At 39.0% G+C, this 25,264-nt stretch overlaps 1 long non-coding RNA gene across 3 annotated transcripts; it reads left to right on the top strand.

Annotated features, from left to right (window-relative positions):
- Positions 1-1,295: 1,295 nt before the first annotated feature.
- Positions 1,296-23,703, top strand: LOC134757599 (uncharacterized). 3 transcript variants are annotated; one of them, XR_010131764.1, is made up of 5 exons: positions 1,296-1,435; positions 5,821-5,908; positions 14,518-15,769; positions 17,250-17,359; positions 17,967-23,703. It is a non-coding gene; the product is annotated as an uncharacterized lncRNA (long non-coding RNA). The 3 variants fall into 3 exon arrangements; XR_010131763.1 differs by lacking the exon at positions 17,250-17,359; XR_010131762.1 differs by lacking the exon at positions 17,967-23,703 and having other exon boundaries at positions 17,250-17,939.
- Positions 23,704-25,264: the final 1,561 nt, after the last annotated feature.

Genomic DNA, 25,264 nt, shown 5'->3' with positions numbered 1-25,264 from the left:
ACCAGAGGCCAAGAAACCAGAAGCTCAAAAGGAAAGAAAATGATCTTAATATGTAGGGACCACTCATTAGGAATTAGACTCTGCTCAGGGTGCTTCCCGTGAATCCTGTCAGCCTTCTAAGGCAGTTGCTATTGTTCCCATTTTGTAGCTTGCCAGTGTCATGCAAGTCAGGACAATAGGAAAGGAGCAGGGAATAGAAAAGTAAATAGATAAAGAACTGAGAATAGAAAAAGGAGTGGTGGGCCAGTGCCCGAGGCAAGGGAGAGGAAGTCATCACAGGTAACTCCTGAGCATATCTTGTTCTTTTCTTCCTTTGGACCTTTTATTCTAAGAAGACAGGGAGAAAGTCATCTTCCAAAAATGGTGGACCATAAAAAGGGAGCTAAAAGAAGAAATAGTCAAAATTTTCTAAATGAGGTAATAGAGGTGAAGAAGGAATAGGATGTTCCACCTTCTTCCTGACTCAGACAGTAAGGAGTGGGTAAACTGGTAGCATTCTTTTATCTTCACTATCTCAGAGAAATTTATGCTATTAAAATAGTTTCTTCTTGATTGTTTCCCTGACATGATGCAACCCCAAAATCACTTAATAACTGAGCTACTCTTGAGACTAATTATTAAGGTATCTAAAATGAACACCCAGAAGCATCACAGTCTCATTAGGACACATTTATTAATCACTTGATTCCATAAAAGGTGTTAGTGATGCTATAGTGAGACACTGACCCCAAGGGCTTTAGAGGACACAACACAGAAATCTGCTCGATTGATAAATATCCATCTTAGTTCTTACTTTATAAAACACAGAACTAAGTAACAAGACATGACAGGCCACTATTTAAGGGGAATTAATCTGTTGCCTCAATTGACATTTAAGCAGGAGGCCAAAGACCATTAGAACAAACTGAAATTAATGTAGCAAAATAACTCAATACTAGGATGCTGATCTTATCTTGTTGAAAATCACTCCAAGATCTTTATTAGTCCTTAACGTAACTTCCAAGTGAGCTGCCTGTATCTTTCTTATTCAGAATCTCTATTAGCCAATTGAAGTGCTGGGCAGTGTGGCCAGGAAACGAGAAGGAGGAACTTGAACAAAATCCTTAAAATAGACCTCACTCCAAAGGCTTATGGAATGTCCCCCATGATTGGGGAGAATTCATTCTGATTTTGGTAACCAGCTCAGTTACAGCTTGCTTGAGAATTCTTTTCCCCTAAGAGGTAATGCCAGGAAAAAGTTATATGAAAGGATTTGCTCTTCCTCAGGGTAATTTGTGTATTTCTTTACATTTCAGCCTGCCTTGTACTTCATGCAGGTTGAACAGAAATGTTTTCTAAGCATGTATTGTTACAGCCCTCTGAGATGGTATAAAAGAATGAAAGAAGACATGACCTGCCTTCCACGAGTTTCACAAAAGAGATGGGATGAACACAGGTAAAAGCAAGATGAACATGTGCAGGTGATTGTTTATGAACAGCAACTAAATGCATAGGTTATGGCGTGTTGAAGAGCCTAGGTTTAAATCCTGTCTCCACTAGTCACCACTTGGAGCAAGTTGTATACTCTTTATAAGCCTCAGTTTCCCCTTCTGAGAAACTGGGTTGATAGTACCCACCTCATAAGGTCCTTGTCAAGGGTGGTAAGATAATAAACATAAAATGCTTGGCACATAAAAGGAGTTCAACAAACGTTAGCTACTATTATCATAAAAATTATTATTCTTGTTTGTACTGCTATTACTACTACTCCTAATGCCTTGGTACTGTCATCTATATTTTGTCCCATACCTTAAAGACAGGGAGGCTCCCAAGCTGCATGCAGTGGTCCAGGTCAGAGAGACTATAATGCGTCTCAGGCAGGGAGGCCAGGAGGCTCAGGGTCTGACAAAAATGGCAGGGAAGAGCATTTCTAATGGAGGGGATGGCTGTGGAGAGGAGAGGAGTAAGCAGAGCCTGGATAAAGTAAATAAGTACATTTGCTCTAAATGGCTTTCTGAACCGAGAAAGGGCACATGTTCACAGATCATATTGAGAGGTGACAGCATGCTGGCAGCCCTCACAGCCCTCGCTCACTCTCGGCACCTCCTCTGCCTTGGCGCCCACTCTGGCCGTGCTTGAGGAGCCCTTCAGCCCGTGGCTGCACTGTGGGAGCCCCTTTCTGGGCTGGCCAAGGTCGGAGCCATCTCCCTCAGCTTGCAGGGAGGTGTAGAGGGAGAGGCGCTGGCGGGAACCAGGGCTGGGCCCCGCGCTTGTTCTGGGTGGGCGCGAGTTCTGGGCTGGGCGTGAGTTCTGGGTGGGCGTGGGCTCAGCGGGCTCTGCCCGCAAGGCCCAGGAAGTGAGGAGTTTAGCACCTGGGCCAGCAGCTGCTGTGCTCGATTTCTCGCCAGGCCTTAGCTGCCTCCCCACAGGGCAGGGCTCGGGACCTGCAGCCTGCCATGCCTGAGCCTCCCCTCCTCCCACACCCGCCCACCCGCCCGTGCCCTGGGCTCCTGTGCACCAGAGCCTCCAGGAGGAGCGCCACTCCCTGCTACATGGCGCCCAGTCCCATCGACCACCCAAAGGCTGAGGCATGCAGGCACACAGCGCAGGACTGGCAGGCAGCTCCACCTGCAGCCCCCGAGCAGGATCCACTGGGTGAAGCCAGCTGGGCTCCTGAGTCTGGTGGGGACTTGGAGAATCTTTATGTCTAGCTAAGGGATTGTAAATACACCAATCGGCACTCTGTATCTAGCTCAAGGTTTGTAAACATACCAATCAGCACTCTGTGTCTAGCTCAGGGTTTGTAAATACACCAATGGACGCTGTATCTAGCTAATCCAGTGGGGAGGTAGAGAACTTTTGTGTCTAGCTCAGGGATTGTAAATGCACCAATCAGCACCCTGTCAAAACAGACCAATCAGCTCTCTGTAAAACAGACCAATGGGCTCTCTGTAAAATGGACCAATCAGCAGGATGTGGGTGGGGCCAGATAAGAGAATAAAAGCAGGCTGCCAGAGGCAGCAGTGGCAATCTGCTGAGGTTTCTCTCCAGAGTGTGGTAGGTTTGTTCTTTCACTCTGCAATAAATCTTGCTGTTAGTCAGTCTTTGGGTCCACACTGCGTTTATGAGCTGTAACACTCACCACGAAGGTCTGCAGCTTCATTGCTGAAGCCAGCAAAACCACGAACCCGCCGGTAGAAACGAACAACTCCCTAAGTGTGGCGTTAAGAGCTGTAACACTCACTACGAAGGTCTGCAGTTTCACTGCTGAGCCAGCGAGACTGTGAACCCACGAGAAGAAAGAAACTCCAAACACATCCGAACATCAGAAGGAACGAACTCCAGACACGCTGCCTTTAAGAACTGTAACACTCACCACGAGGGTCTGCAGCTTTGTTCTTGAAATCAGTGAGACCAACAACCCACCAATGCGGGACACAATATGATTTTCACAGCCAGAAATTGACTTGGAAATCCTTAAGTTACTTTTTTTTTTTAATGCAGCTTTTGGATAGCCATAAAAATCTTATGCTTTTCTTTAATGTTATTTAAATTTCTGAAGTAAGTTCAGTAACAAGAAAAAAAGATGGCCACAACAGTAACTTTGAAACGATTTTCTTTAGATCTTAAAAGATATGTATTTCAGCCAGGCATGGTGGCTCACGCCTGTAATCCCAACACTTTGGGAGGCCGGGGCAGGCAGATCACGAGGTCAAGAGATTGAGACCATCCTGGCTAACACGGTGAAACCCCGTCTGTAGTAAAAATACAAAAAAAAAAAAAAAAATTAGCCTGGCGTGGGGGCGGGCGCATGTAGTCCTGGCTACTCGGGAGGCTGAGGCAGGAGAATGGCATGAACCCAGGAGGCGGAGCTTGCAGTGAGCCAAGATCGTGCCATTGCACTCCAGCCTGGGTGACAGTGCGAGATTCCGTCTCAAAAAAAAAAAGTTATGTATTTCTTCCTTTGATTATGTGGCTACAATGTGAGCACTGAATCTGCTTGCTGACGGCCAGCTTTTCACTCCTAAGGAAATGGAGAAAACAGAGCCAGAGGCAGGCTACTCTCCATGTCAAGCTTATCTGCTGCTTTATTTTCAAATACCTTAAGACCCTTTCACCCTGACTCTGATACACCCCATAGCAGGCCAGGACCCTTCTTATTCCAAAACCATAATTTTACAAAGGGACAGTGAGACTCCAGTGACTTACTCTTAGCCAGACAGCTAGTTGGCAAAGAAAACAGAAATCCTGCTGATGGAGAGGAAGATTCAGAGGAGGAGGAGAAACAGGATAATGCAGGCTTATAATAATTTGCTGTGGGAAATCAAATGACGTGGGCAGCAACAAAGGGACTTAAGCAAAAAGACTTTTTAGGAAAAGAGACATAAGCAAAAAAGGGACTCCAGCAAAAAGAATTTTTAGGAAAAGCATTCTTGCTGCTGTATGCAGAGTGCAATAAATAACCCATGTCATTAACCCATGTCCTTATCTCTGCCCCTTTTGCTACCAGAACCTAAAATAATACCAAGAAAATATATTCAAAGGTAAAATCTGGTGGTGGTTTTTTTTCGTTTGAGTAAATTTTCTATGTATAATCAGTGATTAACCCATTTTAGGAATGAAGTAGAAATGAAGGGTTTTCTCCCCAGTGGCTATAACAAACTTGAAGGCTCTATGGCTAAAAGTACAAATTCCCTTTTGTTGCTTCTTTGTTGTTGTTGTTTCTGAGATAGGGTCTTTGTGTTGTCCAGGTTGGAGTACAGTGGTGCCATCACGGATCACTGTAGCCTCAACCTCCCAGGCTCAATCAATCCTCTCATCTGAGCCTCCCGAGTAGCTGGCATGCAGGAATGCACCACCACACCTGGCTAATTTTTGTATTTTTAGTGGAGACGGGGTTTCACCATGTTGCCCAGGCTGCTCTTGAATTCCTGGGCTCAAGTGATCCACCCACCTTGGCCTCCCAAAGTGCAGGGATTACAGGTGTAACTGCACCAGCCTATAGTTTCTTCAAGGGCAAAAAATTACAAATTGAGCACTCATGAGGTTAGAGTCTTTTGAATGTTCTCCAAATCAAAAGTCAAGTTTTAGTCCTACTTCTCCTAAGCAGAGAGTTCTTCCCAGCTTAGAGTTTCATTTCAAAGAACTGATGGCAAAGATTTTTCAGGTACAGTTCTCATATTTGAAAGCTTCATTCCTTCCCAGCACAACTGTGTGCATGTTGACCTAATACAGACCTGTGTTTTTGGTAGATTCTCAGAAAATGTTTGATGGTGACCTTGGCCTTTGGGACTAGGCCACCACCCTTAGCTTTCATAGCCTTTTCCCAGAGGGAACCAGATGAAAAAGGAACTTCAAGCCTGGAATTATTCTGTTTAGCCACTTCTGTTGCTTACCAAAGGCTTTGCCAATGATAATGCTGATAAAGGGCAACATAAACACATCTATGTGTGAGTTGCCATCTGAAACTGAAGTTAAGCACACTTGGTGCTGACCAATAGACTGTAGTGCTTTTTCAGAAGAAAAGAGGATATTCCTTTTCTCTTGGAGCCATGGAAAACAGGCAAGAGTATGAGGTAGGGGAAACTCCAGAGTTTCTATATAGGAAGGGACTGAAGCAGGAATCTATCTAGAAGAGAAGCCTAGGGGACTTGACTCTTTTTTTTTTTTCTTGATATGATTTGAATGCCCCCTTCAAAACTCATGTGGAACTTTAATTGCTAATGTAATGGTATTGGGAGGCGGGCCCTTTAAGAGGTGATTAGATCATGAGGGCAGAGCCCCGTGAGTGGGTTCCTGATAAAAGGATAAGTTCAGCCTCCATTTGCTCTCTGTTTCTAGTGTTCACTTCCACCTTCCACCCTTTCACTATGAAGGACCCTCACCAGATGGTGGCACCATGCTCTCGGACTTCCCAGCCTCCAGAACTGTAAGCCAAATAAACTTCTTTCTGTATAAATTGCTGTTTGTGGTATTCTGTTATAGCAACAGAAAACAGACTAAGACAATACCTAACACGATGTTTTGATATACATATTGTCAAAAGGCAAAACTATAACAAATTTAGTTTTAAGATCTAATTGGCTTCTATTTGTGATTCTAGAATTCAGCAGTATTGTATTCTATAAATAGAATGAATGCTCCACTGGGCATGGTAGAACAATTGGTTTTTGTAAAGTGGGAACAAGGAAACAGAATAGAAAAAGGCAGATCGGTTAACATCAGGTTACTTCAGGTTACTTTTCTTATAAGGGTTAAAACAGTGGAGATTTCCTTATTATACTGACTCAGGCTGACTGGGCCCTTTCTAATTGGTTTCTGTGAATCTTCTTGTTTTCAAAAATATCTGGTCTGTTTGGAAATTTACCTGCTTTCTTAAAATTTCAGTTTAATCAGGTGGCACTTAGCGTGTGGGACTCCATTTTGCTTTGGTTTGTTGGGATCTAGAATGAGAGCTTCCATAAATTTTATTTAACAATATGCATAATGACATGATTACCACATCAAGCAAATTAGCATATCTATCATGTTACACAGTTACCTTTTCTGTGTGCGTGTGTGTGTGTGTAGTAGAATTACCTAAAATCCACTCTGTTAGCAAATTCCCTTATGAAATAAAATATTATTAACTACAGTCTTCATGCTATACATTAGATCTCTAGGCTTATTTATTCTACACAAATGAAACTTTGTACCCTTTGACCTCCATCTCCCCACTCCCCCACTTTTCCTACCCCGGTAACCACCTTTTTACTCTGTTTCTACATCTTTGAATTTTGTTTCTTTTTTTTTTTAATTTCGCATATAAGTGAGACCGTGTAGTATTTTTCTTTCTGTGTCTGGCTTATTTCACATATTATAATTTTCCTGTTGGTCCACTCATGTTGACACAAATGGCAGGATGTCCTTTTTTTAAGACTGAGTAATATTCCATTGTGTATGTGTGTACACACAAACACACACACACACAATTTCTTTATCCATTCATCTATTGACAGCCAAAGGTTGTTTCCATATCTTGGCTATTGTGAATAATGCTTTGAAACATGGGGGCACAGATATCTCTATGAGGTGATTTCATTTTCTTTGGATCTACACTAAGAAACAGGATTGCTGGCTCATATAAGAATTTTATTTTTAATTTTTTGTAGAACCTCCATATTATTTTCCACAATGGCCTCTGTATTCCCACCAACAGTATACAAGGTTCCCTTTTATGCATATTCTGGCTAACACTTGTTATCTCTTGTGTTTTTTATAATAGTCATTCTCACAGGTGTGAGGTAATACTGTGGTTTTGATTTGCATCCGCCTGATTAGTGATATTGAGCACCTTTTTATATACTTGCTGTAGGAGGCTTTTGTTGCAGCTGTGTTTGCAAACACACTGCTTTTACAGAGATTGCATATGTATTGGGAAGCTCCTTGGATCTTTTCAGAAGAACAGCAACAGCTTCAGCTGAATGGAGCTGATGAAGATGGAGGTGGTTAAGCCCCTAAATCCAAGCCATCCCCTGGTCTCTCTACTGAAGACTAAATGAATAAATGAAAGGCCAGAGGGGAAAAAATCTTGAAAAATGAGGAAAATCAAATGTTTGTGAGTCTGATCTGGTATAAATCTCTGAAATCTTACAGTGTTTAGACCCTGGGAGCTTCCAAACACAACCATGTGAATAGTTCAGATGCCTTGCTTGGAGTGATCCAAGCAAATCATTCCATATCCATCCTATGCATTATCTACTTTGTTCATATTCTGTGCTGGGTTTGAAAAAAATAATAAAATAAATTGCCTTTTTAAAGAAATAATACCACAGATAGTGCAAAATTCAAAGGTACACAAAAAATATAGTGAAACGTAACACTACTTCCTACCCCATCACCCAACTGTTACATTTCTTGAATATACTTCCAAAGCTGTTCTATGTATATGCAAGTATATACGTGCATGTATTTTTATGTAAAATTTACATATGACATACATAGGAAAGTGGTTTTTCAAGCTATTTTTTACTGTGATCTGCAAAAAAAAATGAACTTTCTCCTCTGTTCCATTGATGTAGCTATCTGTGCACCACTACCATAGTGCTGTAACGATTATAACTCTATAATATGTGTTCATCAGAGCATTCATGCTTCTCATTACTGATTCAAGATGTTTCCTAGCTATTCTTGCTTTTTTCATTTTTCCATATAAACTGTAGAATTAGCTTCTCTGGGCATACAGTCCTTTCTTGCATATCTTAGCACCAATTGTTGTTTATGTGTGTAAAGACTATTCTAGCCACACTACTAAATTCTCTTATTTTTTTTTCTTTTACTATTGTTGGCAGTGATCTTTCAGTTAATTTTCTTGGGTTTTCAAGGCACAGAGTTACATTATTTGCAAATATGATTATCTTACCTCCTCCTTTCCAACTTGTACATACCACTCTTCTTTCTTTTATCTAAAAGTTTGTTAGTACCTCAAGACCAATGTTCAATAATGTTGTGGTAATGGCATCTTTGTCCCAATTTAATATGAGTGTATGGTTTGCCCGTTAAACATGACCTGGCTTTTGAGGTAAGACAAATATATTTCACCAATGTGATATAAATTTAGTTCTATTTGATGAGGTGTTTTTTCATAATCAATAATGGATTTTAATTTTATAGCAAACATTTTCAGCAACCATGAGTGCGGGCATATGGTTTTACTGTTTTTTATATATACTAGGATGTTAAACAATATCAATAGATTTCCTAATATTAAACTATCCTTCCTTTCCTGAAAGGAAGGATATTCTACTGTCCTTCTGGAATATGTTTGCTAGTATTCTATTGAAGAGGTTTGTATCGATAGTCACAAGAGACATTAGACTTTCTTTTTATTATTTTTGTTGTTCTGTGGCATACTGACACCAATGTAACCTCCACTTTATAAAAAGTAACTAGAGTCTTTTCTTCTAGAAGAACTTTAAAAGCTTTAGAGTGATTGAGTCATTAAGGTTATGAAGAGCTCACCTGTAAAAATATCTGTGCCTGGTAGTTTGGAAGAGGGATAGCCTGACTTTCCTGTTTTTTCTATTGTAATTGGTCTCTTTAGATTTTCGAACTCTTCTGGGGCCAGCCTTAGAACTTTATCTTTTCTAGAAATTACATATTTTAACCAGGTTTTTACATTTATTTGCTTATGGTACATATAAGTCATATAATCTCCTTTAATTTTCTCTATCTATAATTATTTCTCAATTCTTGTTTTCTTATATCATCTATTTCTGCTTTTTCCCTTTAACAAAAAGATGGGTGTTGCACCATTATTCACAATAGCTAAAAGGTAGAACCATCCAAGAGCACATAACAAAATCAATTGTATAAACAGAATGTGGTATGTTATGTACAACAGAATATTATTCATACATAAAAAGGAATGAAGTTCTGATACATGCTAAGTGAAATAAGCCAGACAAAAAATGACAAATATTATATTATTCCACTTATATGAAATATCTAGAATAGGCTTCATAGACACAAAATGTAGACTGAAGGTTACCAGGAGCTAGGGGGTAGGGAGAATGGGGAGTTACTGCTTAGAGGACACAGAGTTGCTGGGGTGATGAAAAAGTTCAGAAATCAATATTGGTGATGATTGTACAACATTTGCATATAATTAATGCCATTGATTTGTATATTTTTAAATAGCTAAAATAGCAAATTTAAGTTTATATTTTTAACCACAATTAAAAAGTTATTTCAAAAAAGAGCATAGCACACATTTTTACTTAAAAATTTTTCAAACACAACTCATAGACTTTATTTTGGCATTTTTAAAATTTTCCAAATTAATTAATTTCTGTTTTTATCTTTACTAATTTCTATTCTGCCTTGTCTTTATTTTACTTAATACATTCTGATATTGGATGCTTAATTCATTTAATTCTTATTTGTTACAAGTATTTAAAGTTATGAACTTTCCTCTAAGTACTGTTGTAACAAGATCTCATAGTCTCTAATATACAGTGTTTTAATTCGTGTTGCTTTCCAAATATTCTGCATTTCTAGCGAAGACTTTCTCTATGAGACTGAAAAATTATATAGAGAGTGTTCTTTAATTTCCAGGAGGTAAAGTTATTTTTTTTTCTCTCTTTAACATTTGAAGTTTTGCGTTGGCATGACATAATGTCTGTACTATTTCTATGTGATGGACTGCATTGCAGTTTTCTTTGTGGCTTAATATGTAGTTAATTTTTGTAACTGCTCCATTAATACTTGAAAGGAAAGTGTAATCTGTCTTCATAGTATATAGTTTGTTGTAAAGCTATTAAAACTATCCTTGCCTTTTTTTCATATGATTTCTCCATAGTTAAAAGATAAGCATTAAAGTTTTCTACTGCTAAAGGATTTCTGCCTATTCCTATTTTCTGTAGCTTTGGCACCATGTTTTCCATGCCAATTTATCTATCATATTGAATTGCATTGTGAATTACATCCTTTATTATTATCGAGTTCCCCTTTTGTCTTATTTCATGTTTTTTGTTTTGAATGCAACCATAGTTATGACAGCTGCTCTTTTTTTTTTGTATTTGCTTTGCATGTCTTTGCCTAATTTTTATCTTTATCCTTTCTGAGTTTCGTTGTTTTAGATACATCTCACATATTACAAATAATTTGATTTCCCTTTTTTGTAAATTTGAGTCAATAGGTGAATTAGACAATTTAAACTTTTTATGGTAATATGTTGAAATGTTGTACTCTCATTTATGTTAGGATTCCTTTCTCTTACTTTTGATATTCCACTACATAGTCTATTTTGTTATCATGCCAACTTAATTTTTCACTCTTATTTTTTATTTTTGCCTGGATTCTAAAATTTTTCATTGGCCTTGAGGGCCAGTATGTTTACTTGGATACCTCTCAATGTTGATCATTCTGTATCAATTTTTTCTGAGCTACAGTATGCCCTTTCCATTTGTAGATTCAAGTCTTATTTTATTTCTAAAGAGTTTTACTGAGTAATATCTCCAGACTTCTTCTTAAAAGATACAAATAATGCATATGTTGCAATTCTTTTGTTTTCTATATCTTTCATGTTCTCTCTAGTTCACTCTAACTTTGTTCATTTCTGGTTATTTTGCTTATATCTTTTGTTTATGTGTCTTAATGTTGCCCTCCTATTCCTCACTGTGATGTCAGCAGTGTTTCTTCTTAGTGTTTATTACAATATGCTTGCATTTCCATGGTAGCTTTATTTTTCTCTTCTGCTTCCTTCCTGACCTTCAGAAGTTCTTGTTTCATTTCCTCCTGTGGTGGTGCTAGTATTTCCCCTGATCTCTCAATTGCTCTGCTTCGAGCCTCTTCATTGTTTCATTAAATTCATTGTTCATAGACATTTATTTTGTCATAATTTTCTACTTCTTAATGGCAACTTGTTATTGGTGAGGATTCCTTATGTTCCCCTGTCCTCTTCCTCCTTTTGTCTTGTAACTTATTTGTATAGATCCTGTGCTAGTTGCCTTTTTGTTACTCATCTTTAAATGAAGTGTGTTCTTCCTGATGTTGGAAGTGATCCAGGGTCTTGTTGAGAAGGGGATGAGCAGTTCCAGGCTAGCAAGAATTCTTCTCCCTGGTTCAGGGACAAACTCATGATGACAAGACTATATGTGCGGGTTGTTTGAATTTTTACCTCTCTCCAGCCAACAGGCATTGGCAGCTACAGAGCAGGAGGCAATTCAGCCTCTCTTCTCCACCCTGCCTCACTAGGACACAGACTGATTGTAGCATTTCTGCACATTTTCTGCAGTTCTGCTTGCTCCACTTTCCTATGAGGTCAAATGGGGTAAAGGGATGCTCCAACCCTACCCTCCATGTACCTGCCTTTCCTGTGATTCCAAAGAAGGGGTGGTTGGTTTTGCCCTCAAAGTGCCATCTACTTAAGAAAACAGTTTCCTGCCAGCTTTATCTGAGATCTGTGTTCCCAAGCACTCCCTCCAGGAGCCTTTGTGCACCCATATTTGATCTTCACTGCATTGAGAGCCTCTCCAAATATTATCTTTTGGGAGTTAGTCTTCAAGATTTATCAAATATAAAATTCATATTTCTGTCCCTGTTTTCTGGCAAATTCTAAGGAGAAGGGTAGAAGACATATCTTTTGTCTGACCTTTTAAATGGAAATCCCAATATTTACAAGAGGTAAAAGGAATTTTGAAGTAAACATAAAGAGCAGCCTTAAAGTTGGGAAATGTCCTGTCAGGGGAACATATATCCTGCCAATTAGTCATGGAAGAAGGTAGAACAATTACTTGACCTTTGCCTCAGTGGTTAGGGACCAGAAGAGCACCATGCAGACTATGTTCTTGCTGTGTATAACTGTTCCCTCCTTGTGAAACTTATTTCCCCCAACGCCTGCTTTCCGTTATGTTTGTCCTTTAGAATCTTTGGTACCAGCAGCATCAGCATCACATGGCAGCTTATTAGAGATGCAGAATTTTAGGCTCCTCCCCAAGCCCCAGAAGCAGCACAGGAATCTGCATTTAACAAGATCCCCAGATATTCATATGCACATAAAGTTTGGGAAGCACCACTGTGGATCTCAGTTCAAGCACCAATTTGCTTCACTGATCAATCACATCGGGTTCCTGTTACGCATACTGATAAAATGATCCTTCAGAGCTCTCACTCTGTAACTGTGCATTTATTATGATAGTTTTTTTTCCTATTCCTGTGTATCTCTCTCACTAAACTAGTGTCAGGCTCTATGGCTTATCCCACAACCAATCAATAAATATTTGCCAAATGACTAAATGGATGTGCAAAATTCATATTTGTATCTGAGTATTTTTAAAGCCAGTTGGCACTGCCCATTCTCCCGCCAGTGGTCTCCCTGCCTCAGACTCATCCATGACTGCATCAGCCTTGGACTCCTCAGCCCAGCTCTCAGACTGGCCCTTCCAGAAGTGAGTGAGTAAATGAAGGAAAAAATGACATTGCTGAAAAATCCAAGAAATTTCATCATTCAGACTGCAGTTCCTCAACATCTCACATATCTGTAAATGCCACAGAGAGATTGTTTCCTGAGTGCTATTTTGGAAAATATAATCACGATTTTTGTGTGGGAAGAAAAGACACTCCCCACAGACATCGGAGCAGAAACATCCCCCCAGCCCTAGTCCACAGAGGGTATATTGCAGGAAAGTCTTACTGAAAGAAAGAGGGGCTACAACAGGGCTGGATGGGTGCTGAAGGTGCTGAACTCAGGCAATGGAATTGCTTTTGTCAGTTGCCCTCACCAGGTGTGGCTGTGTGACTGAAATTGCCAGTCTCCCCTGCTGGTGGTGGGGACTGTTTTGATTAACCAAGTAGAAGGTGACAGTTTAAAACTAGTTTCCCAATTTGGGTAATTAAACCTCTGCTAAATATAGTAGGTTTAAAATGAATGTTCACAACATTGAAACAGAACATGCTAATTCTAAAAATATAGACTCCCTTGCTGTGAAAGACCTCTCAGGGGAGAACCGACATTGAAGCAAAACAATGATTTCATCCCTCCTGCCCACCATCCCCCAGCCTGTGAACCAATTTGTTCGAAGAGATGAGGCTCACCACACTACAGCAAAGGAACCAGAGCTGTTACCAGACACTAAGGAAACTAATCACAGAAAGTCAAAGGAAGAAAGGTTATAAGGCTGAAATTTCTTTTTGTGGGATCCTGTCCTGCACCAAATCAGGCCAACCAGCACTTCTTATGTCTACTCAATACAAGGTATATAAAACTCAAGTTAGTGGGGAAAGGAATTTTCATTAAGTCACTTAGAAATGAGAGACATGCAAATGAGAGAAACTGACTTTCTTTGAAGAAAGTGTAAACTTTCTAGGAAGCCTCTTTGCTGAATAATTAAATCACAGAGAACCTTGACTCTCTGTGGCCTCAAAAGCAATTACACCCAGTTCTCAAACAGAGCTGTTCCCTCATCATAAAATCCCCTGTGCATTTCCCTCTGTATAACAACAAATGGTCCACAAACCTCCTTCAAAGAGTTGTCCTCACTTGGTGACTCCACTTCTCTCCCTGTTCTCTTTTATCTCACTCCAACCACAGAAAAAGCTTGTATTGAGGTCACATGCCTTCATGTTGCTCAATCCAGTGGTCAGTCCTTTCATATCAGCAGCATGTGACAAGACTGATGACTCCCTGCCTGAAAATCTTCCCTTTTCATTCATTTGGCATTTAGCCTACCATCTCCTCTTCATTGTACTCTGACCTCAGTAGGGACGACTTTGCTGGAAAAGAAATTTAGAATTTGATTATGTGTGACCTAATCTCCAGTGCCCGTGTATTCTATTTTTGAAAGACTTGAATTTTCAATTATATTTATAACAAAACCGTGTATGTGGAAATGATGGAATAACAGCCTCTTTTTTTCCAAGATGATATGTGCATCTTCAAACCTTTATACAGATGAGCTCTTTACCTCCATCTTCTAAAACTATTAATTAATCCTGAGAAGTGTGTTGCTATAAAATCTTCTGTGAAGCATTTTCACTTATTTTTCTTTTCTTTCACAGAAAATAATATGGCCCAGTTCCTGGCTTTTGAAGAACTAGAGAAAATCATCATCATTGGTGCCTCCAAGGCTCTTTGGTTGGTTCTGCAATCATAGGAACCCTTACCTGGTCTCCTGAGACATTCACCTCTCTCCACACCCTAGTACAACACCACCCACACACCTGATGGCAGAGCTTTTAGGTGAGCTTCTCCATCTTCTGGCTTAGAGTTACCCAGGAATAAAGAATAGCTCCTGTAGCTCTGAATCCTTCAAATCCCCCGATTGGCCCTTAACTGACTTCCTTAGTGAATCTGCAGACTTTTGGATGGGAGACAAATAGGCACAAACTATACCTACAATTCAATGTAGGACAAAGGCTACCTGGTACAATATTAATATGTGCCTGCATTGGAGATTTTGGAATCTTAGGACTTAAAGAAGGGTCTAATTCAATTACCTCGGTTCCAGATGAGAAAATGAAGGCCCAGAAAAGCAAGTGATTTGCCTAAGATCTCACAGTGACCAGTGAAGGACCAGAGCTGGACTAGGCTCTCCCGTCAGCAGTTAGGGCTCTTCCCAGTGTCCTTCCTCCTCTACATGCTACTTGCCCTTCACTTTACAGAGTCCTATCTTCTGCAGGGAAATGCATTGATACAGTCCCCTGTGCTTTGATCTTGGTGTTACAGTTACATCTCTAGAGGATTCTTACATACCATAGTATGTTTCACATTTGGTCATCATTGGAACTCTCTGTTTTTCTGTGCTCTTGCCTGGACTTCTTTCAAAAGGAATCTATTCATTAACAAATCTTTCAGAAAAAAAAATGTCTGCAGCATTATCAGAAGTTAATCATTTAAATCTAAAGGAGAGAGTAAAAGGTTAGGTATAGTGGATTAAAGAGTTCTTTTTTCGAATGGGCGCGGTGGCTCACGCCTGTAATCCCAGCATTTTGGGAGGCTGCGGTGGATGGATCATCTGAGGTCGGGAGTTCGAGACCAGCCTGACTAACATGGTGAAAGCCTGTCTTTACTGAAAAATGCAAAAATTAGCCGGGCATGGTGGTGCACGCCTGTAATCCCAGCCACTCGGGAGGCTGAGGCAGGAGAATTGCCTGAACCCGGGAGGCAGAGGTTGCAGTGAGCTGAGATTGTGCCATTGCACTCCAGGATGGGCAACAAGAGTGAAACTCCGTCACAGAAAAAAAAAAAAGAGTTCTTTTTTCCAGCTGAAGATAGTCAAGCGGGTTGTTTTCTACTGTCTTCCTTGGAAAGGTGAGCATTCATTTGTTTCTCTGGCACATTAACATTCTCAACTAAGGTCAGTTGACTGGTTACAACTACAGGTCTGATTTTCTTCGAGAGAACCCTCAAGATTTCTGATTTTACTTTCTTCCAAAGGAAATGTGTATTTTTTCTTCAAGTAATGATCTTCAGGGGTATATTCCCCCTAAGTAATAGGTTAGCAAATTCTGTGAGCTTCAGGACTGAAGACTAATTCTTTTGCAATGCTGAGGTGGGCCTTCCAGCCCCAGACCTGGCCACACCCATCATAAAGACTTTTTACTGATGTAATTAATAATTTGTATATGTATGAATTCTTTGGATTATTTCTGCTTTCTCAAGGGATATGTCACATTTATTTCCTCATACTCACAGACCTAGCATAGAATAGTTAGTCGGTAAACATTTCTTGTGTTAAATTGTTGACTTTTCTTCACTTTTTATGGAACTTAATCTTCTGGCTCAAATCATACTGGCTTAATCATACTGTTCCATACTATATGTGTAGAGTAGATAAAGGCAGAAGGCAGGGCCTATTTATGCTTTTGAAACAAATGTAGTGAGCATGAATTTGTCTCACAATCCACAGGTACATGAAATACCACATTTCTTTACCTTTTACATATCTAATTCCAACTGAAGGAGCCTCTCCCATTCGAGTTGACAGAAAACCCAATCTCAGTCATTCTCTGGCCACCATCTACCCCACCCACCAACATAAGAAGACTGAGGCTTGTGAAATCTATTTGTGGAAGGGCCGCTGGTGTGTCCCACAATCTTTAATCACAGAACCTTGAAATACATTGTCCACCCCCAACTGATTTATTCCATGGTGGGTGACGCTGTTGCTCACTGAATAACAGACTCCACTGGAGTCTTTGCTCTGTGTCTTAAAGCCACTGTATTTATCTACAGGTACCACAATCAGGGATCTTAGCACTCCAACATCCTCCATGGTTCAACTTCTCCCCTTCAACTTTCTAGTCCTCCCTAAACATCAATCCAGTGAAGTAGCTCCAGAAGCACAGATCTAGATAACAAAAGCATCTCCTGGCACAAGGGACACTCAGACTTCTGCACAAAACCCTCTAGCTACCCTTCAGTTGATGTGGATGGAGAATAAAAACAGAAAAAAAAAGAGAAAATATATTTATTTTTTCATCATTTCATGCCACCACAGATTAAGCTATTTTCACCAGTTACCACATTCATGCTTAATCATTTGGTAAATACAACTATGAAATTATTTTATAATAGAAAGAAATGTAGGAAGGTTTTTTTTTTCTTTTGTAAGGAATTGGAGACAATTAATGAGGAAGATGTGTGGCCAGGAAAATTATATTTCAGCAGTATGAAAGGTTGGTCTGCTTCTCCCACTCCACAATTCTCAAAACAATGTAAACTATCATCTTTTTTTAGATGGGAAAAAGTCATGTTCACAATAAGTCGACTTCATTTCCTCCTGTTTCAGCGTCTGCTTTCTTGACCTGTCCTCCAATTCTGCATATTTGAACCAGATTGATTGAGGGACACTGGGATGATTTTGAAAGTCCTCCTGCATGGCATCTCACAATTTCTCAGGTAAATTACTCAGGAAGTTAGACTTGAAAGAAAACTCTGGTTGTTTCAAAAAGCCTTTCACCTTTGTGTATAAATTCTTGAACCTGCCAGTTGCTCTGTTGCCATCTCCAAATGACCATAACTCATTCATAATCTAAAAGTTTATATAACTTGAGGATTTTTCTAGGATAAACTACATAAAGCACATTCTTAACTTCTAAAAATTGATGAGTGTTTTATGCTGTGTTTACTTTTTCCATGGGAGCAAGAAAGAAATCTAGCATGTCTGACACTTTTAAGAGTTGTGCTTGTTCCGTGTTCTGAATCCAATTCAAATGTTGAAAGTTCAAGAGAAAATGCTTAAAAGGAAGTGGTTAGGAATGTCTATTTATACCACAGATAATTAGATTTATAGTACATGTGATATATAATAAATATCTCATGTATAACTGCTAGAATGTAATTACTTAGTAAATTTTCAAATAGGCATCATTTTCAATTTTAGCTGTTTTAAATCTATCACTATTTATTAAAAGATGGGAAATGAGTTGTGAGATATATTTTCTTCATTTTTTACTATACTACCCTTTTATAAGCAGAATGCCATCTCTTTGTTTATTGTCTTCAGGGACGGGTAAATTGAAGGAAGCAAAAAGCAGACAAGTTCTATGGGATTTGCTGGCATTGATTTCCCAGGGTGGCAAAGTGCTAAGAACTAAACCTTTAAAGCTAACAAAATGTACTGATGTCTTTGCAAAGTATCCAAGACCAACAAGAAAGTAATTTCCCACCTCAGCCTACCACCACCCAGAAAAGGAGCACAGAGATGGGGGAGAGAGTGGCTGCATCTGGCATTCAGCCAGAGGAGTCCGTGCAGGGATTCTGGATCCCTCTTCCCCCACCCCACTGCCCTTCCCCCTCCACCCCAGCATTTTGGAGAAGCAAGAAACTGTAATGATGCAGCTCCCTCAAGTGTCACATGAACATAGTGGAAAGAGCCTCCTGAGGTAAATATGCCATGCAGACAGAAACAAGCAATGGCTCAACAGCAATGTATGAGGTCCAAGGACCAGGACCAAAGGGAAAACAGCCATCTCACCAGACACCTGCCTAGGACCAGATGCGTCATCTCCAATATTAGCTAACTCCCTGGAACCTGGACTCAAGGTGTGAAATAAAGGCTAATGGGAAACCGCAGGAGTCAAAAGGAGGGGGCAGGATTATTGAGGATTCAGGCTGTTGAGAAATGAAAGTTTGGATCACTCCCCAGATAAAGAACCTTGACCATTTAAGGGCAATGGAAATATAGAATAGGCAGTAGAAGAAGGAAGCCATAGATACCAACTATGGCCTCTCAATCAATTACAAAACTGAGAATTCTGACAGTTTTGTGTATTTCCTCTTTGCATGTGATGTATATGTGTGTATTTGTATATATTAACCATTTTCCTTTTTCTCTCCTTCTCATTATTTTGTGAAAGTTGTTGAATGTAAACTCGACAATTTAGCCTTTAGGTAAGAGAATATTCAGTGGGACTTTGATTTGAGGAGTATTTAAGACAGCCAGATGAGACTACGATAACTGTTGGAACTGTGTGTCTCCTCATTTGGGGAAAGGGGTGAGAACTCTGCATTTCTCTGAAGAACAGAGTTGACTTTGTGTTATAGAGAGTTCAAATATATATAAAATGATGCATGTGGAAGCTAAGAAGCCAAAGGAGTTCACCAAGACAGTTATCAGTATATTGCCTCTCCGCTCCAAATCCACCCTTCTTTGCCCTGTTGCATGATACTAATCTGGCTCCTCGGTCAGCCAGTGCAATGTCATCTGTTGCTGGTAGAGTGTAGGGGAGACACTACAAGGTATAGTAAAGGGGTCAGATGCGGTGTCTCATGCCTGTAATCACAGCCCTTTGGGAGGCAGAGGCAGGAGGATCACCTGAGGCCAGGAGTTTGAGACCAGCCTGGACAACATGGTAAAACCCCATCTCTACTAAAAATACAAAATTAGCACGCACCTGTAATCCCAGCTACTCGGGAGGCTGAGGCAGGAGAATCACTTGAACCTGGGAGGTGGAGGTTGCAGTGAGCCAAGATCGCATCATTGCACTCCAGCCAGGGAAAAAACACAAAACTCTGTCTCAAAAAAATAAATAAATAAAATAAAATAAAACAAGGTATAGCAAATAAAGGAGCATTCCTTCTTGATTCTTCCTGGTTCTTGTTACCTGTGGCCGCCACCAGTGGTGTATGGGAGAGTCACCCTACAGTGAGTTCCACCAGCACCTAGTGAGGGCTTCCTACTGAGTTTTATTGTCACCCAAGCAGGCAATTTCCTTGCCAGCAGTATGCAGGAGACCCAGTGATGACCACCTTCCAGTGGGTTTTTCCAGCACCCTAGAAGGCACTTTTTTGACCACAGTGCTGATCCACTGGCACCCAACAGCCAGTACCCTACTCACCAGGCCTGGCCTGTGGCACCTCAAAGAACTTTTCTATCGTGTGGGCCACAGCACCACTCTCCAACAAGGTCTGAATCTCAGCCTTGAGGTGTGAAAGACCCTTCCATGTTTGTTCTTTTCTTGGGTATCCTCCCTCAGTCCTAGAAGTAGCAGCTCTTCCCTATGTTTGCTATTTCTGTGTTATTTAGCATACAATTTACCCCTTTTGTAGTTTATCACATTTTGCCAGTTAATAATTCTTTATAGTAAATTTTCCCTCTTCAAATTACTATCTCTCACCAAACACTGACTTCTATATCCTCCTCAGACGCTGAGTGACACAACCCCCTTCAGAAAAGAATCCCTTTCACCCTGCCCTTCATGATGAACACTCTCAACAAATTAGGTATAGCAGGAACATACCTTAACATAATAAAGGCCATATATGGCGAGCCCACAGCTAACATCATACTGAATGGGGAATAACTGAAAGCCTTTCCTCTAAGAACTAGAATAAGACAAGGACACCTACTCTCAGCACTCTTATTCGGCATTATACTGGAAGTCCTAGCCAGACTTTCTCTTTCCGGAAAGAGAAAGAAATGAAAGGCATCCAAACTGGAAAACAGGATGCCAGCTAGGTGTGGTGGCTCAAGCCTGTAATCCCAGCAATTCGGGAGGCTGAGGTGGGCAGATCGCTTGAACCCAGGAGTTCAAATCCAGACTAGACAACATGATGAAACCCTGTCTCTATGAAAAATACAAAAATTAGCCAGGTGTGGTGGCACACACCTGTAGTCCCAACTACTCAGGAGGCTGAGGTGGGAGGATCACTTGAGCCTGGGAAATAGAGGATGCAGTGAGTCAAGATCACACCAGAGCACTCCAGCCTGGATGACAGAGAGAGATTCCAATTCAAAAAAACAAAGGAAGAAGCCAAATTGTCTCTACTTCAGATGACATGATTTTACAAATTCAGTAATGTTACAAGACACAAAATGAATATAAAAAATCAGTTGTGTTTTTATACACCAATAACCAACTAACTGAAAAAGAAATCAAGAAAGCAACCTCATTTATAACTTCAAAAAAGTCTCAGGGATAAATTTAGCCAAGGAGGTGAAAGATTTCTATGAAAGCCAAAACAAAACAAAACAAAAAACGCTACACCCTGATGAACAAAATTGAAGAGGATACCAAAAAATAGAAAGACATATTATGCTCATGAATTGGAACAATTAATATTGTTAAAAATGACTATAATACCCAAGGTAAGCTATAGATTTAATGCAATTCCTATCAAGATACTAATGACATTCTTTGAATCAATAGAGAAAACAATCCTAGAATTCACATAGAACCATAAAAGAGCCCAAATAGCAGCAATACTCAGTAAAAAGAACAAAGCTGAAGCCAATCACACTAACACATTTCAGAATATACTACAAAGCTATAGCAACCAAAACACTATGCTATTGGTATGAAAACAGATACACAGACCAATGGAACAGAATAGAGAATCCAGAAATAAATTCACATATTTACAGCCAGCCAATTTTTGACAAAGTTGCCAGGAACATACACTGAGGAAAGGACATTCTTTTCAATAAATTGTGCTAAGAAAACTGGATATTCACATGCAGAAGAATGAAACTAGACCTCTATCTCTCACAATGTATAAAAATCAATTCAAAATGGATTAAAGACTTAAATACAAGACCTGAAACTATAAAACTACTAAAAGAAAACATAGAGGAAATGCTTCAAGATATTGATCTAGGCAAAGATTTTATGGCTAAGACTTCAAAAGCAGGGGCAACCAAAACAAAAATAGACAAATGGAACGACATTAAACTAAAAAGCTTCTGCGCAGGAAAGGAAACAATCAACAGAGTGAAGAGATAACATGAACAATGGGGAAAAAATTGCTAACTATTCATCCAACAAGGGACTAATATCCAGAATATACATAGAACTCAAACAACTCGACAGCAAAGAATCAAATAATCTCACTAAAAAGTGAGCAAAGGACATGAATAGACATTTCTAAAAAGACAAACAAATGGCTAACAGGTTTAGGAAAAACTGCTCAACATCACGGATCATCAGGAAAATACAGATCAAAACCACAATGAGATACCATCTCACCCCAGTTAGAATGGTCATTATCAAAGTCAAAAAATAACACATGCTGGTGATTATGTGGAGAAAAGGGAACTCTTTATGCATTGTTGGGAATGTAGATTAGTACAACTACTATGGAAAACAGTATGAAAGTGTCTTTAAAAACTAAAAATAGAACTACCGTCTGACCCAGCAATCCCACTACTGTCTATCTGTCCAAAGGAGAGGAAATCAATAAATCAAAGGGATAACTGTACCCCCATATTTATTGCTGCCCTATTCACAATAGCCAAGGTATGAAATCAACCTAAGTGTCCATCAACAGATGAATGAATAAAGAAAATATGGTATATATACACAACAAAATACTATTCAGCCATTAAAAATGAAATCTCGTCATATGCGGCAACAGAGATGGAATTGCAAGTCATTATGTTTAGTGAAATAAACCAGGCACAGAAAAACAAGTATCACATGTTCCCACTCATATGTGGGAGCTAAAAAGTTGATCTCATGGAGGTAGGGAATAGAATGATAGATACCAGAGGCTGGGAAAGGGCTGGGGGGATGAGCAGAGATTGGTTAATGGGTACAAACATACAGTTATGTGGAAGAAATAAGTTCTAGTGTTTAATAGCACAATAGAGTGTCTATAGTTAACAAAAAATATATTGCATATTTCAAAATAGCTGAAAGAGAAGATCTGAAATGTTCCAAACACAAAGAAATAACAAATGCTTGAGGTAATGGATTTTCTAAATATGCTGATTTGATCATTATATACTGTATGCATGTATCAAACTATCACATGTACCTGATACATACCAATATTATGTATTAATAAAAATTAATAAATAATAAGTAATAAACTTTAAAAATAATGTCCTTTAGAAAAGTTCTAATTTTTTCCACAAAAACTGATAGTGTTAAAAAATTATAGCACCTCAAAAAAGACCTTTCACAAAATAGATGCTCAGAAAATTCATTGAATTTTTGCCAAATAATTATAATTGTAAAATTCTCCTTTTGCAAGGCTGTGAAGAAATTGGAATCCTCATGCCATACTTACTGGTGAGATTGTAAGATGATGCAGTCACTTTGCAAACAGTCTGGAAATTCCTCAAAATATTAAACATAGAGTCACCCTATGACCCAGTAATTCTATTTCTAGATATGTACCCAAAAGAAATGGAAACATAATGCCACACAAAAACTTGTTCACAAATGTTCATGGCAGCATTGTTCATAGTAGCCAAAAAGTGAAAACCATCCAAATATTCATCAGGTGATGAATGGATAAATAAAGATGTGGAATACACATACAATGGAATATTACTCAGCTATAAAAGGGAAAGACACTTACATATGCTACATGATCAATGTGAAAGCATTATACTAAGTGAAAGAAGCCAGAGCCAGTCACAAAATACCACATATCGTATGATGCCATTTATAGGAAATGTCTAGAATAGACAAGTCTATGAGGACAGAAAGTTGTTTAGTGGTTGCCTAGGACTGAGGGTACAGGGTGGCAAGAGGGAGCTGCCAGGAATGCAACATGCTAATGAATATGAAGTTTCTTTTGGGGTTCTAACATGTTCTAGAATTAGATGGTGGTGATGGTTGCACAACTCTGTGGTTATACTAAATAAATGAACTGTACACTTTAAATAGATCTAAATGTATGTAAATTATATCATAATGTCTGGGATTTATTAATTGCCTTTTAAATGTGGCTTTAGTTCTGTCTGTATACTTCATGAAATGTATCAAAGTAATGCTAAAATAAAACCAATAATTAAACCCAATGAATCACAAAATCTTTATTTTAAAAAGTTTACCTGGCATTTTCTGTTTCATTTTATTAGCTCTTAATACAAATTGTTTTGAGAACATCTGAAAGGATAGTGGATGGTTTTTCTCGGATGTCTTATAATAGACTGTTACATCAGACTGCCTGAAGGGTAGGCCTTGATGAATGCAATGTAATGTGCAATAATTCTAATTCAGTGTTAAAGACAAGCTCATGCCACATAATAAGCAGGAAAATGTGATGGGAAATGCCAAGGGCTGTCCTGGTTCCATGTCTAGAAACAAGTGCTAGAGCTTTGGAAGGCGTCCTCACCTCTCTGGGCTTCTCTCATCTACGAAATGAGGCTGTTGAGGCAGAGGGTCTCAGAGCACCTTCGTGGCTCAAACATTCTGTGAGTGAGATTCTGTTATGTAGATGTTAATATTATCTTATAAGTCATAAGAGGAAAGGTAAATATAGGTGAGTTCTAAGCAAATTTTGCAAATGGAAATAAATCTTTGACATTGAATACTGAAGTATGATGGCTTTGAAGGCCATCAATTATGCCGAGGAGAACAGTCTCTCAGTGGTCAGGAGTGCTACCATTTTTCAGGGAACAAGATACATAGATTTATATATTTTTTACTATCACCTTTAAAATCAAGACTTTTGAATGAGTTTATAATATTATAATTACTGTTATTAACTATATTTACTGCCACTTTTCCTAAGAATAGTAACCATTCCTTTAAAAATAAATAAATAAAAGTTTCTACAGTTATTCCTGCTTGGAAAAAAAAAGCAGGCACTAAAAAAACACCCAGGCAATTTGGAAATAATTAAATCCTTTATATAGTTTTCTTTCATATTACTCATGTATTCTCTTTCTTTCTGAGGATGTTGCAAAGCATTTCACTTTGGGAAAAATACAGAAAAATGCAACTCATTTTTCTTTCTCATGTTTCTCCTGGTGTACAATAAAAGAGTCCTCACCAGAGTTTTCCATTATACCTCCAAATATATAAGCTAAATCTCATTCTAATTGCTACTTACATTAGCTAATTTCACATTTAAATCACGTTGATGACCTCTTATCAAGGTTTTAAAAACTGCTTAAGGAATTTTTGTTTTCTTCAATGGATTGTATGCACTTAAGAATTTTTAAAACTTAATCTTAGTTCTTCAAATTTCATATTTATTTGACTAGGTATGTAAAATGATCAGGTACTCAGTGAATTAAAATCCTCTACCTGAAAAATAAAAAGGAAACTAGAGATTTAGCCTTTAAGTAATAGAAAAATTAATATAAAATGAACAAAATTATAAATATAATTATATATTCTTACAAATTAAGGTAAAATGGGGATGGATGTGGTGGCTCATATCTGTAATTCCAGCACTTTGGGAAGCCAAGGGGGGCAGATCACTTGAGGTTAGGAGTTTGAGACCAGCCTGGTCAACATGGCAAAACCCATCTCTACTAAAAATACAAAAATTACCTGGACATGGTAGTGTGTGCCTGTAATCCCAGCTACTCAGGAGGCTGAGGCAGGATAATTGCTTGAACCC

The sequence above is a fragment of the Gorilla gorilla genome, chromosome 19 (assembly GCF_029281585.2).
Source record: "Gorilla gorilla gorilla isolate KB3781 chromosome 19, NHGRI_mGorGor1-v2.1_pri, whole genome shotgun sequence".
Classification (NCBI taxonomy): domain Eukaryota; kingdom Metazoa; phylum Chordata; class Mammalia; order Primates; family Hominidae; genus Gorilla; species Gorilla gorilla.
The sequence above is the reverse complement of the archived record's forward strand: the minus strand, read 5'-3'. Positions and strand labels throughout refer to the sequence as shown.